Below are 13,647 nucleotides of genomic sequence, written 5' to 3'. Positions count from 1 at the left end.
ACGTCCATTCGCAGCTGCTCACTGGAACAAGTCGTCGCTGCTCGGAGCAAGAAGCAGGTAATTTTTACCTTTTACTAGCTGGCAGGGGGTTCCCCGAACGGTCTCCACATGGCTATGGCCTCGGATGGCAAGGGCGCGAAAAGATGCTCCCCGGAACGCGTTCGCGCGCCTAGCGGGAAGCGGGGGGATCGAAGGTAGAGTCGCCCTTTTTGGGTGCCCTTTCGGAACCGGGAGAGTTCACCGGTTTTTCCTCCGGCGCGGCGGCCTTTCCCGCCTTAGGCGCCCATCCCCCGCTGGCCGCCCTCCCGGTCGTGACCAGCCACGCGGCTCGGTCGGCTTCTTCTTGGGCCGCCCTCGAGATGGGAGACGTTAACAGCTTGGTCGCCCTTGAATCGGGCGACAGTAAGAAGTCGGCAAAATTAAAACGCCCTTCTTCCCGCGCGGCTCCTCGGAGTTTCGCGCCGGACGCCATTTTGGACGCACAACACGCCTCCCCCGCTACTTGGAGCGCAGATGGAGAGCGCCTCTAGGGTCGCGGCACAGGCTGCAGAAATGCACAGACTGGGGGGTTTCTCCCCTGAGTTCATTTTGCTGCTGCATCAGGCCTTTCTTATGCAGAACACTGCCCCTGCCCACCTCTCTGATCGGGGTGATGAAGCCTCTATGCTTAAGCGCCCTCGGGTGGATCTTCCACCCTCGGGGGACTCGGTCTCCTCTGATGTGGATGACGGCAGCGTGTCTGAGTTCTCCCAGAGATCCTTAGCGGAATCGATGGAAGAGACTGATCCCCGCTCGGATGGAGCGGACGACCCCTCTGCAGCGCGGCTTTTTCGCTCAGAGGATTTGCCCAACCTGCTTGTGCAGGCCATGAGCATTTTGAAGATTGCCTCTCCGGAGGAAGGCTCTCTCTCAGCCTCTACTGGCTCCGCCATTATGCTGGGAACGAAGCGCCCGCCTAGAACCTTCCACGTTCATGAAGCCATGCAGACCTTAATTTCAGCGCAATGGGATGCCCCTGAGGCAAGCCTGAAAGTAGCTAGGGCTATGTCCCGCATGTACCCCTTTCCTGAGGGGGAACGGGAAGCCTTTGGCCCACGGTAGATTCCTTAATCACTGCCGTGACTAAGAAAACGGCGCTGCCGGTGGAAGGTGGCACTGCCCTGAAGGACGCCCAAGACAGGAGAATGGAGGCGGCCTTAAAGTCGGCCTTTGAGGTGGCCGCTCTGAGTTTGCAAGCCTTGGTTTGCGGCTCCTACGTGGCTAGGGCGTGCCTGACTGTTTTGCAGCGGGCTTCCCCCTCGGACCCTTCCTGGAGGGCAGATTGACCGACCCTGGAGTCGGGTCTGGCCTACTTGGCAGACTTGCTGTATGATGTTTTGAGAACCTCGGCCAAGGGCATGGCTCAGACAGTCTCTGCGCGGCGGTAGCTCTGGCTGAAGCACTGGTCTGCTGACCATGCCTCTAAATCTCGCCTAGCCAAGTTGCCTTTTAAAGGCAAGCTGTTCTTTGGGGACGAGCTGGACAAGATCGTGATGGAGCTCGGCACGTCCAAGGGCAAGAGGTTGCCGGAGGTCAGGACTCGGGCCGGCAGTGCCCGTCATGGTTCCTCTAAGGGCCGATTCCAGGAAGCCCATCGGTATCGCCCGGGCAAGTCGGCCTCCTCTGCCTCCGCTTCCTTCAAACGGAACTTCTCCCCCAAGCAGCATTCCTTTGATAGGGACCGCCGTCCCGGAGGTTCGTCCTCCGGCGCGCCCCCAGGATCGCATATCCAATGATGGGGACCTGGTCCATGGCCCAGTGCAGATAGGAGGAAGGTTGTCCTCATTTCTGGGCGAGTGGACCAGGGTAACTTCAGACGCTTGGGTTCTGGAAGTCATCAGAGACGGCTACAAGCTAGAGTTCTGCCGACCCCTAAGAGACGGGTTTGTAAACTCTCCTTGCAAGTCTCAGGTCAAAGCAGCTGCCGTGCAGCAGACTTTGAGCAGCCTGATCCGCCTAGGCGCGGTGGTCCCGGTGCCAGTAGGTCAGCTTGGCAAGGGGCGCTACTCCATTTACTTTGTGGTGCCAAAGAAAGAAGGGTCTGCTCGGCCTAATCTCGACCTCAAGGGAGTCAATCAGGCCTTGAAAGTTCGGCACTTCCGGATGGAGACCCTCCGCTCCGTAATAGCTGCGGTGAAAAAGGGAGAATTCCTGGCCTCCCTGTACATCAAGGAAGCTTACCTACATATTCCCATCTGGCTGCCTCATCAGCGCTTTCTGCGCTTTGCAGTGCTGGGTTGACACTTCCAGCTCAGAGCCCTCCCGTTCGGGTTGGCTACGGCTCCGCGGACCTTCTCCAAAGTAATGGTGGTCATTGCGGCCTTCCTCCGCAAGGAGGGAGTGCAAGTCCATCCCTATCTGGACGACTGGCTGATCCGAGCCCCTTCCTATGCGGAGTGCGGGAGAGCTACAGACAGGGTCATTGCTCTTCTGGGCTCCCTGGGATGGATCAACAACTGGGAGAAAAGCCAGCTGCGCCCGACTCAGTCCCTGGAGTATCTGGGAGTTCGATTCAACACCCAAGTGGGCAGAGTGTTCCTGCCGGACAACCGGAGCGTCAAGCTTCAGACCCAGGTGGGCCAGTTCCTAGCCTCCTCTACTCTTCGAGCTTGAGACTATGTGCAGCTGTTGGGCTCCATGACGGCCACGATGGAGGTAGTGCCCTGAGCCAAGGCTCATATGAGACCACTACAGCACTCTCTTCTGCGGCGGTGGACTCCAGTCTCGGAGGATTACGCCGTACGCCTTCCTTTGGATCCAGTGGTGCGAAAGACGCTGAGCTGGTGGCTGAGGCCAGGCAAGCTGTCCGCAGGAATGCCTCTTACGACCCCGGAGTGGGTTGTCATCACGACGGACGCCTGCTTGACGGGCTGGGGAGCCCACTGCCTGGAGCGGACAGCGCAGGGGCTCTGGTCTCCTGCAGAGATGAAATGGTCCATCAACCTCCTGGAGCTCCGAGCCATTCGGTTGGCGCTTCTAGAGTTTCTCCAGGTACTGGTGCTGAGGCCTGTACGGGTCCTGTCGGACAATGCCACGGCTGTGGCCTATGTCAATCGCCAAGGAGGCACCAGGAGCGCCCCTCTAGCCAAGGAGGCCATGAAGCTATGCCTGTGGGCGGAAGTGAATCTGGAACAGCTGTCGGCGGCCCACATTGCGGGAGTCATGAATGTCAAGGCGGACTTTCTCAGTCGCCATACCTTGGATCCCGGAGAGTGGCAACTGTCTGCTCGGGTGTTCTTGGACATCACGAAACGCTGGGGCCGGCCGAGCCTGGATCTGATGGCGTCCTCGGCCAATTGCCAAGTGCCGCGTTTTTTCAGCAGAGGACGGGACCCTCGATCTCTGGGAGTCGATGCTCTTCTCCAGCAGTGGCCGGCACAGGAGCTCCTCTACGTGTTCCTGCCCTGGCCCATGATGGGCAGGGTGCTAGGCCGGGTGGCAAAGCATCCAGGCCAGGTGATCCTGGTGGGTCCGGATTGACCCAGACGTCCCTGGTATGCGGACTTAGTCAGACTCTCGGTGGACGGCCCTCTGCGGCTGCCAGCGGAGCGGGGCCTCTTACATCAGGGTCCCGTGGTGATGGAGGATCCCTCCCCCTTTGGTCTTGCGGCCTGGCTCTTGAGCAGCAGCATCTGAGGAAGAAGGGCTTCTCAGACAAGGTCATCGCCACTATGCTGAGAGCGAGGAAGCGCTCTACTTCCACCACTTACGCCAGGGTTTAGTGTACCTTTGCATCGTGGTGCGAGGCAGGCTCTGTATCGCCCTTCACTGCTCCAATATCTTCAGTGTTGGCGTTCCTGCAAGAGGGGCTGGAGAAAGGCCTGTCGCTCAGTTCGCTGAAAGTCCAGGTGGCGGCTCTAGCTTGCTTCAGGGGTCGTCTGAAGGGGGCTTCCCTGGCTTCACAGCCGGATGTGGTACGCTTTCTCAAAGGAGTTAATCACCTGCGCCCCCCTCTACACGCGATAGTGCCTACGTGGAATCTCAATCTAGTGCTACGGACCTTGCAGAAGCCGCCCTTCGAGCCCTTGCCAAGGGCATCGCTGAAGGACCTGACGTTGAAAGCAGTCTTCCTGGTGGCTATCACATCAGCCAGAAGAGTTTCTGAGCTCCAGGCGCTCTCTTGTAGAGAACCGTTCCTGCGATTCACTGAGGCAGGAGTATCGATTCGCCCAGTGCCTTCCTTCCTGCCCAAGATTGTTTCGATTCCATGTGAATCAGCAGTTTTACCTACCCTCCTTTCGTAGGGAGGACTACCCAGAGGAGTACCCTGCGCTCAAATACCTGGATGTTAGACGGGTCATCATCAGATACTTGGAAGTGACCAATGATTTCCGGAAGTCGGATCATCTGTTTGTGCTGTTCGCAGGCCCTCGTAAGGGTCTGCAGGCATCTAAGCCTACGGTGGCACATTGGGTCAAGGAGACGATCGCATCAGCTTATGTGGAGGCAGGGAAGATTCCGCCTATTCAGCTGAAGGCACACTCTACTAGAGCACAAGCAGCCTCGATGGCGGAGTCCAGATCTGTCTCCTTGGAAGAGATTTGCAGAGCGGCTACTTGGTCGTCGGCTCATACCTTCTCACGACATTACCGCTTAGATGTGGCTGCTCGGGCCGAGGCCCAGTTTGGGGCTTCAGTTTTGCATTCAGGGATTTCCATGTCCCGCCCTGAGTGAGTACTGCTTCGGTACATCCCACCAGTCTATGGATTGATCGGCTTGATGATAGGGAAGGTAAAATTATGTATCATACCTGATAATTTTCTTTCCCTTAATCATAGCAGATCAATCCATAGCCCCTCCCAGATATCTGTATTGTTTGTGTTCTGGTTATATTTCAGGTTCAAGTTCAGTCTTCATTTCCTGTTCACGAGGACTTCGTGTTCAAGTTCTTCCAATTGAAGTCTCTTCGAGTTGAGACGATTTTGTGTTACAGTGAGCTGCTGCTTCCTCTCCCCCCGTTTTGGCGGTGGCTGGATTGATAACCAAATTATGCCGGCGCTCCCTTCCGCTTCGTGCGGCTGTAGGGTAGCTTTGTATCCCTCCCGCTTCGGCGGTGTTAGGGTAAGCCAGCTCCTCCCGTGGTTGCGGTAGCAGGATAAGCCAGTTCCCCCCGCGTCGGCGGGTGTGGTTTCCTGCCCACCGCCCCGACGGTGGTGCGCTGGAATATTTCCCCTCCCCCGCTTCAGCGGTGGTGAGCTGGGCAGAGTGTCCCTTTGTGGGTGTAATTCTCTAAGTGCTGAGTCCTGCGGATAGAGCTTTGATATCGACATACTGGGGAATTTCCGGCAGCACATGACCACATATAGGGAGGCAAAAGATTGCTCTCTATCTTCACCTGCTGGTAGATGGACACAACCCACCAGTCTATGGATTGATCGGCTATGATTAAGGGAAAGAAAATTATCAGATATGATACATAATTTTACCTTAAATCAGAAAATGTGGAGACTGGATCCCTACCTAACACTAACTTTTCTTTTCCAATCAATTTGTTTAGGTTGATTTTCTTGATTAGTTGTTTCTTTCAATCTAGCAAGTGCCTGCCATTTGGCTTTCACCATTTTCCTGTCAAAACACTGCCTTCTTTTCAAGGGCATATTGCCTTTTTTTGAGGAGCGTTCCGCTGATGGGGTAGTGAATTCATGCACACACCAGGGGCGGGGCCAGAGCTTGAGGTTGGGGGGGTGCACATTTTAATCTGCCGCCTCGCCGCTCTCCCCACCGCACCCCACAGTAGCAAATACCTTTGCTGGTGGGGGTCCCCAACCCCCTCCAGCAGAAGCCATCTTCAGCGCTGGTCTCTGGCACCGCCACATTCGCTGCCCTGCCTTTTCTTCTTGCTGACGTCTTGTGCATGCACAGGTCGTCAGGAGGAAAAAAGAGGGCAGCGAACGCGGCGCACCGGAGACCAGCGCTGAAGAAGGCTTCGAGTGGCGGGGGTTGGGGACCCCCGCCAGATAAACAAGGGCTCGGATGAAATTTGGGGGGGGGGGGGGCAGACCCCACGACCCCACCTAGCTACGCCACTGACACACACACATTTCCCAGCCTGACCCCAATACTTTCTTCCTACCCTGTGCCCAGCTGTCTCTGATCCCCCCCCCCCCCAAACCTTGTACTGAAATGGTTAGTGAAGAGGGAATTAGAGAAGGACAACTGCACAGCTGCTGTCCGTGTTTCTCCCCACCAGTCTCTGAGCCCTCAAACTGTCCCAAGCAGTTTGTCGCTTAGCAACAGTAAGAAAGTGACCTGCATCATCAAACATATAAACGGCGAGTGACCGTACTCACTCGCAAATGCGCAGTAGAGACTTCCCTCTCTGTCCCGCCCCCGCGTCAATACGTGATGACGGGAGTGAGACAGAGAGGGAAACTGCGCTCCCCCCCCAGGTCGCCGCCACCGGTAACCCCCCCCACCTCGAGTCACCGCCGCCACCCCTCCACCCGAGGTCACCGCCACTGGTGCAGCCCTACCCGGAGTCGCCGCTGCCGCCACCCCTCCACCCGCCCCGTCTCATCGCTATTCAACTTACATCTCCGCAGCAGGCAGATCAGCTGAGCTGCCGTTGGCCTTCCTTCCCTGCCTGTGTCCCGCCCTCGCCGACGTTACGTCACACGAGGGCGGGACACAGGCAGAGATCGAAGGCCAGCGGCAGCTCAGCCGATCTGCCTGCTGCGGAGATGTAAGTTGAATAGCGATGAGACGGGGCGGTGAACTCGGGGGGGGGGGGGGGGGGAGTGGACAGGGGCGACCCACCAGCCTGTTTTAACGGGCTCAACGGCTAGTAACATATATAGTAACATAGTAAATGACGGCAGATAAAGACCTGTACATCCTATTCATTTAATGGATGAAGGTAGTTCTCCCCCTCCTTTGAGTGCCCACGTGAACTGAATCGCTTTAAACTACACAATAACCTCAGCAACGGCAGGTAGAGTCTGCAGGCCGGGTTTGGTGGCCGTAGCTCTTCGGGGGCCGGAGCAGTTCGAACGTGGATAAACACGTGCATCTGCTTTATATATATATATATATATATTAGTAAAAAAAAGACCCGTTTCTAACAGAAAGGAAACGGGCGCTAGCAAGGTTCCAGGGTCCCCCCCTCCTCCTCCTCCCCTCACCCCCCTCCTCCCTCCTTCCCCCTGATTGGGAGTGCTGAATTTTTTTTATTATTTTTTTTTTTTACAGGTGGTGCATTCCCCCCTCCCCCTCGTCCCCCCTCCCTCTCCCCCTCATTCCCCCTCCACCTTCCTCCGAGTTCCAGTCCCTCCCAGTTCCAGACCCCCCCTCCCTCCCTTTGAGTTCCAGGCCCCTTCCCTCCCCTCTCTCCTTTCCCTCCCCCTCCCTCCCAGTTCCAGGGTCCCCTCTCCCTCTCTCACAGTTCCAGGGTCCCCCCCCTCCCAGTTCAAGGGTCCCCCCTCCCTCCCGGTTCCAGAGTCGTCGTCCCTCCCTCCCTTCCAGTTCCAGGCCCCCTCCCTCTGAATTTTAAAAGTCATCCTGACATACCTCGTCGGGGTTACGGCAGCCGGCAGCAACGGTAAAAAGCATGCAGGCTCAGCACTTCAGTTTTCCCTTCTCTGTCTCTCAGCTCTGGTCCCACCCTCATTTCCTGTTTCCGCAAGGGCAGGACCAGAACTGAGAGACAGAGAAGGGAAAACTGAAGTAAGTGCCAAGCCTGCATGCTTTTTACCGCGTGAGGTAAGTCAGGATGACTTTTAAAATTCGGAGGGAGGGGGCCTGGAACTGGGAGGGAGGGAGGGAAGACGATCCTGGAACTGGGAGGGAGAGAGGGGCTTCCTGCCTCCCTGCTTCGAATAGTAACATCTCCTGACATCAGGCAAGCAGGCTTCTACTGCGGGAGAGTGACGTCAGGAGATGGCTACGAACGCAGTGAGAGACATTGGAATGTTGCAGGAGCAAATTATTATATTAGAGATATATATATATATAGAGAGAGAGAGAGATTGTAAGATGTGGGGGCTGGGAGAGATGGCATTAACTCAGTTTTTTTTTTCCTTATCTGTGTGGTGGTGGTCTGATTATTACTTAAGTTCTACTCAACGAATAGTTAAGCTCTGGAACTGTTTGCCAGAGGATGTGGTAACAGCGGATAGTATATCTGGCTTTAAAAAAGGTTCCATGGTGTACCACAGATCAGTCCAGAGACTTGTGGGTTGTGTCCCTCTACCAGCAGGTGGAGATAGAGAGAACCTCCAAGGTTTGCTATATGTGGACCTGTGCAGCCAGCTGAACCTCAGTATTCTCTCTATCTAGCAGGTGGAGAGACATCTCTGTGTGGCTGTGGTTTGATCTGGCTACTTTGGGCCTAGTTTAGCATAGACCGGTGTTGATTGGCTGTTTGCAGCTTGTGGTGTACACCTGGTGGTGCCAGGCCCCTCCCGGTCTCCCCCTCCGTTGCCCGGGGCTGTTGGCCTGATCTGGTGTTTTCTTTCTCTCCTGACTAAAAAAAAAAAAAAAAAAGGTAAGAGACTTTGTTTTTGTTTAATCATACGGAGGAACTAGACGTTCTGCTGAGTCAGTTTTGGGGCAGGCGTTTGTGGAGCATGTCATTGCCTTCTGAGGTGGCTAAGCGCTGCTCCCATTGTGGGGGCCAGAGAGCAGCATCAGGGGAGTGTGTGTCCTGCAGCCATCAGCCTGCGACGGGGGTCCCCCTCAGGCGTCCGGTGAGTCAGAAGCGCAGGGGATGGTTTAGGCTGTTTCCTTGGAGCAATTATTGCAGCGCGCGTTGGCAGACACCATTTTTTCCTCAGGTGTGACCCGCTCCGCATGTGGCGGTTGATAGATAAGAGGCGCAGCGCGCTTCTGTGGTACAGGCTCCGATTGAGGGAAGCGATGTATAGGGAGCAGGGGAGTCCCTTGCAGTTCCTTTTTCCCTGGATTTTGTTTTATTAATGCACCATTTCTTTCTTTTGAAGAAGTCAGGAGCTTCTCTTCAGGCAGCCCCGTCTCTTCCTCAGCAAATTTAGGTTGCTGCAGCCTCTTAGTCTTTCCTGCCAAAATGTCCTTGGGTGGAGATTTTGGATCCCGAGGAGCTATCTGACACAGATGGTCCGGTTTTGTCTCCGTGCTGTCCCTCAGAATCTTTGGATTTGGCAGATGAGGTCACCCTGCCCTCTGAGGAGGGGGATGATCCAGTGGCTTTTGAGGTTTTGGCCATTTCCCCTCTGATTCGTCAGGGGGAACAGGTCCGGTTCCCTCTGTTATGTCTGGCACCGAATGCCCACCTCGTTCCTTTCATGTGCATGAGGCCATGAAGATCCTTATTTCGGTATAGTGGGATACGCCGGACAGTGGGCTTAAGGTTGCTTAGAGCTATGTCGCGTCTTTACGCGCTACCTGCTACTGGCTTAGACTTGGTGAAGGTCCCTACGGTGGATTCCTTAATCACAGCGGTCACTAAGAAAACCACTCTCCCTGTGGAGGGTGGCACGGCGCTCAAGGACCCTCAGGATTGTAAGTTGGAGACTTGCTTGAAGCTGTCCTTTGAAGTAGCGGCCTTTCCATGCAGGCCTCAGTTTGTGACTCCTATGAGGTGCGGGCATGCTTATCGTGGGTTCAGAAAGCCTCCTCTCCGGAAGATCTCGTGGCTGTTTTGCCTTCCTTGCGGATCTTCTTTATGATCTTTTGAGGGCTTTGGTGAAGGAGGTTTCCTTAGTGGTCACAGCGCTTCGCTGGCTGTGGTTGCAGCATTGGGCTGCAGACGTGGCCTCTAAGTCACGTTTAGCAAGGCTTACTTTTAGGGGAAAGCTTTTGTTTTGGACAGACTTGGAACAGATTGTAAACTACCTCGGTGACTCTAAGGGCCAGCGCCTCCCGGAGGACAGGTCCAAGTTTGTACGACCGGCGGGACCTACACCTAAGTTTAGGGATACACTGCGTTACCATCCAGGTCGCGGGGCCTCTTTTCAGAGAGCATGGTCTTCTCAGAGGCCTTAGCCCTTTCAAGGTGACAAGCGGGCCTTTTTTTCCTGTAACAGAAACCAGCCCGCAGCCAGGTCCGCCCAACGATGGGGCCCTGGTCCATATCCAGCCGGTTATTGGGGGCAGGCTGTCCCTATTCCTGGTGGAGTGGACCAGGGTAACATCCGATGAATGGGTCTTGGAGGTTATCAGAGACGGCTACAAGTTAGAATTGGCTCGTCCGATAGTAGACTCTTTTCTGGAATCTCCTTGCAAATGTCCCGCCAAGGTGCGGGCCGTTCTACACACCCTCCTCAACTCACAACAGCTGGATGCCGTCCATCCCACACCCCCAGCAGAAAGAGGGTGCGGTCGATATTCCATTTATTTTGTGGTGCCAAAAAAAGGGCGGTTCTTGGCGATCCATTTTAGATCTCAAGTGCGTCAACAGGTCCTTACGGGTTCGGCTTTTCCGCATGGAAACCCTCCAATCGGTGATCACAGAGGCCTATTTACACATTCCAATCTGGCCTTCCCACGTGCGCTTTCTTCGCTTTGCAGTGCTCGGTCGTCATTTTCAATTCAAAGCGATGCCCTTTGGCCTAGCCACAGCGCCTTGGACCTTTTCCAAGGTCCTGGTAGTAGTGGCGGCCTATCTCAAGAAGGAAGGGATTCAGGTCCATCCCTATCTAGACAACTGGCTTGTGCGGGCGTCTTCTTTCAAGGAGAGTCGGCGGGCAAATGACAAAGTGGTCGGGTTGTTTCAGTCGCTTGGTTGGGTGATCAACTTCCTGAAGTGCAGCCTAACACCTTCCCAAACACTGGAATACTTGGGGGTGTGCTTCGATACCCGAACAGGGATATTCTCTTCCTTCAGCTCGAGCACAGCGGTTACGGGCTGTTTCAAGCGCTGTTTCAAACTCCGAACCCGCGGGCTTTGGACTGTGTACAAGTTCTAGGTTCCATGGCCTCCACCTTGGACGTGGTAAAGTGGGCCAGAGCTCACATGCGCCCCCTCCAGTGGTACCTTCTGAGCCATTAGTCTCTGCTGTAGGAGGATTACGAGGTTTGGGTGCCATGTTCGGCCCGTCTTCACACAATCATGCACTAGTGGTTCACTCAAAAGAATCTGGTGTCGGGCATTCCTCTGGCAACCCTGGACAAGAAGATAGTGACCACGGATGCATCACTGTCTGGCTGGGGGCTCATTGCCTGCAACAGACGGCCCAGGGCGTTTGGACTTCGACTGAGGCATCATGGTCCATCAACCGCTTGGAGTTATGGGCGATTCGTCTGGCCCTTTGGGAGTTTGTCTCTTCTCCGCAGTTGCCCAGTTCGAGTTCTTTCGGACAATGCGACGGCGGTGCCTATGTTAACCGCCAGGGGGGGTGCCAGGAGTACACCCCTAGCGCGCGAGGCATCTCTGATCTGCCGTTGGGCAGAGACTCATCTCTCTTTCTTGACAGCGGCTCATATAGCGGGGTCACAGAATGTGCAAGCAGACTTTCTCAGTTGCCACCAGTTGGAGCCGGGGGGGGGGGGGGGGGGGGTGGACGCTGTCCCCTCTGGCCTTCAATCAGATAACTGCCCGTTGGGGGATGCCAGAGATGAACTTAATGGCCACCGCATTCAATGCGAAGATTCCCCGTTTCTTCAGCAGGGGATGAGAGCTGGGCTCAGAAGGCATCGTTACCCTTGTTCAACCTTGGCCCAGGAGCCAGCTCTATGCCTTTCCCTCGTGGCCAATGGTGGGCAGGTTACTGACTCGCTTTGCCAGTCATCCCGGTCGAGTGATCCTTGTGGCCCCGGATTGGCCCAGACTACCCTGGTACGCAGATGTGATCAGGCTTCTGTTTGATCGTCCTTTTCTGCTACCAGCGTAGGACGGTCTCCTGCTGCAGGGGCCAGTCACGATTGAGGATCCCTCCCCCTTTGGTCTTGGCCCTTGAAAGGGCGAAGTTGAGAAGAAAAGGGTATCCGGACACGGTTATCGCTACGGTGCTGTAGGCTCGGAAGAGATCCACCTTGATAGCTTATGCTAGAGTGTGGCGTACCTTTGATTCGTGGTGTGCGAGTTTGGGATTGTCAGCGGCTTTTGCTTCAGAATTGGTTATCCTTGCGTTTTTTCAGGGGCTGTACAAAAATCACTCTCATTGAGTTCTCTTAAGGTGCAGGTGGCAGCTCTGGCATGTTTTAGAGGCCGGCTTCAGGGGCCATCCATTGCCTCCCACCCGGTTGTGGTTCATTTCTTGAGGGGCATAAATCGTTTGCGCCCTCCTCACGTGCCAGATCTCCCATCCTGGAACCTTAATCTAGTTCTCAAAGCACTTCAGCATCCTCCTTTCGAACCCTTTTTGGGGATTACGATAAAGGATCTCACCTTGAAGGCAATTTTCCTAGTAGCCATTACTTCCGCTCCGAGAATTTCAGAGTTTCAGGCCCTTTCTTGCAGAGACCCCTTCCTGCGTTTTACGAAGGCGAGGGTATCGATGAGGGCAGTTCTTCGTTTTTGCCCATGGTGGTTTCTTGTTTCCACTTGGGGCAGTTCCTGCATTTGCCGGCCTTCCGCCGGGAAGATTACCCTGAGCCAGTGGCGTAGGAAGGGAGGGGCGGTCCGCCCCGGGTGCATGCGCTCGGGGGGTGTCTGCCCCGCTGGTTCTCTGCTCTCTCTGCCCCGGAACAGGTTACTTCCTGTTCCGGGGCAGAGAGAGCAGGGAACCAGCGGGGCTGACTCAGCTCCGAGTGACGTGCACTCGGGGCGGATCGGCCCTCCCGCAGGTAAGAATGCGGTCCGGGGGGGGGGGGGGTCGTGCCGTGCTGCAACCGGGGGGGGGGGGGGGGGGGGGTGCGCAGCGGCGACCCGCCCCGGGTGCCATTAGCCCTCGCTACGGCACTGCCCTGAGCAATTCCAGGCTCTTCGCTGCCTGGACGTGAGACGGGCTCTTCTCAGGTATTTGAAGGTGACTATTGAATTTTGTCTCTCTGACCATCTCTTCATCCTTTTTGGAGGCAGTAAGAAGGGTCATATGGCGTCCAAGGCCACCATAGCCCATTGGTTGCGGGAGGCCATCTCTTTGGCATACATGGCATTGGGCAAGCAAGCCCCTTGGCAAGTTCGTGCTCATTCTACGCGAGCTCAAGCTTCCTTCTGTGCAGAGTCCCATTTGGTTTCTCTGGAAGATACCTGCATAGCTACATGGGCTTCGGTCCATACATTCACTCGTCATTATCGGGTGAATGTGGCAGCTCATCAAGATGCGGTGTTTGGCTCATCGGTGATTTCTGCCGGGTTGGAGGTGCCCCGTCCTACTTGAGGACTGCTTGGGTACATGACACAAGTCTCTGGATTGATCTGTGGGATACCATGGAAGGAAAAATTAACTCTTACCTGATAATTTTCTTTCCATTAGTCCCAACAGATCAATCCAGAGCCCCCCCCCCCCCCCCCCCCCCCCGGGTTTACTGTCTGCGGTTTTGTTGCGGTTGGTTAGTTGGGGTTTTTTTTCAGGAGAGTTTTCTATTGTTTCCATTCCACTGCTTTGATATCGTTCATACTGAGGTTCAGTTGGCTGCACAGGTCCACATATAGCAAACCTCGGAGGTTCTCTCTATCTCCACCTGCTGGTAGAGGGACACAACCCACAAGTCTCTGGATTGATCTGTTGGGAGTAATGGAAAGAAAATTAT

At 55.4% G+C, this 13,647-nt stretch overlaps 1 protein-coding gene across 1 annotated transcript in view; it reads left to right on the top strand.

The window, feature by feature from the left end:
• The window catches only part of AUP1 (AUP1 lipid droplet regulating VLDL assembly factor), a 115,826-nt gene that overhangs the window by 83,160 nt on the left and 19,019 nt on the right, over positions 1-13,647 (top strand). The gene's annotated exons all lie outside the window — the stretch shown is intronic.

This window comes from Microcaecilia unicolor, chromosome 2, assembly GCF_901765095.1.
Source record: "Microcaecilia unicolor chromosome 2, aMicUni1.1, whole genome shotgun sequence".
Taxonomy (NCBI): Eukaryota; Metazoa; Chordata; class Amphibia; order Gymnophiona; family Siphonopidae; genus Microcaecilia; species Microcaecilia unicolor.
This window is presented reverse-complemented; position numbering and strand designations above follow the sequence as displayed.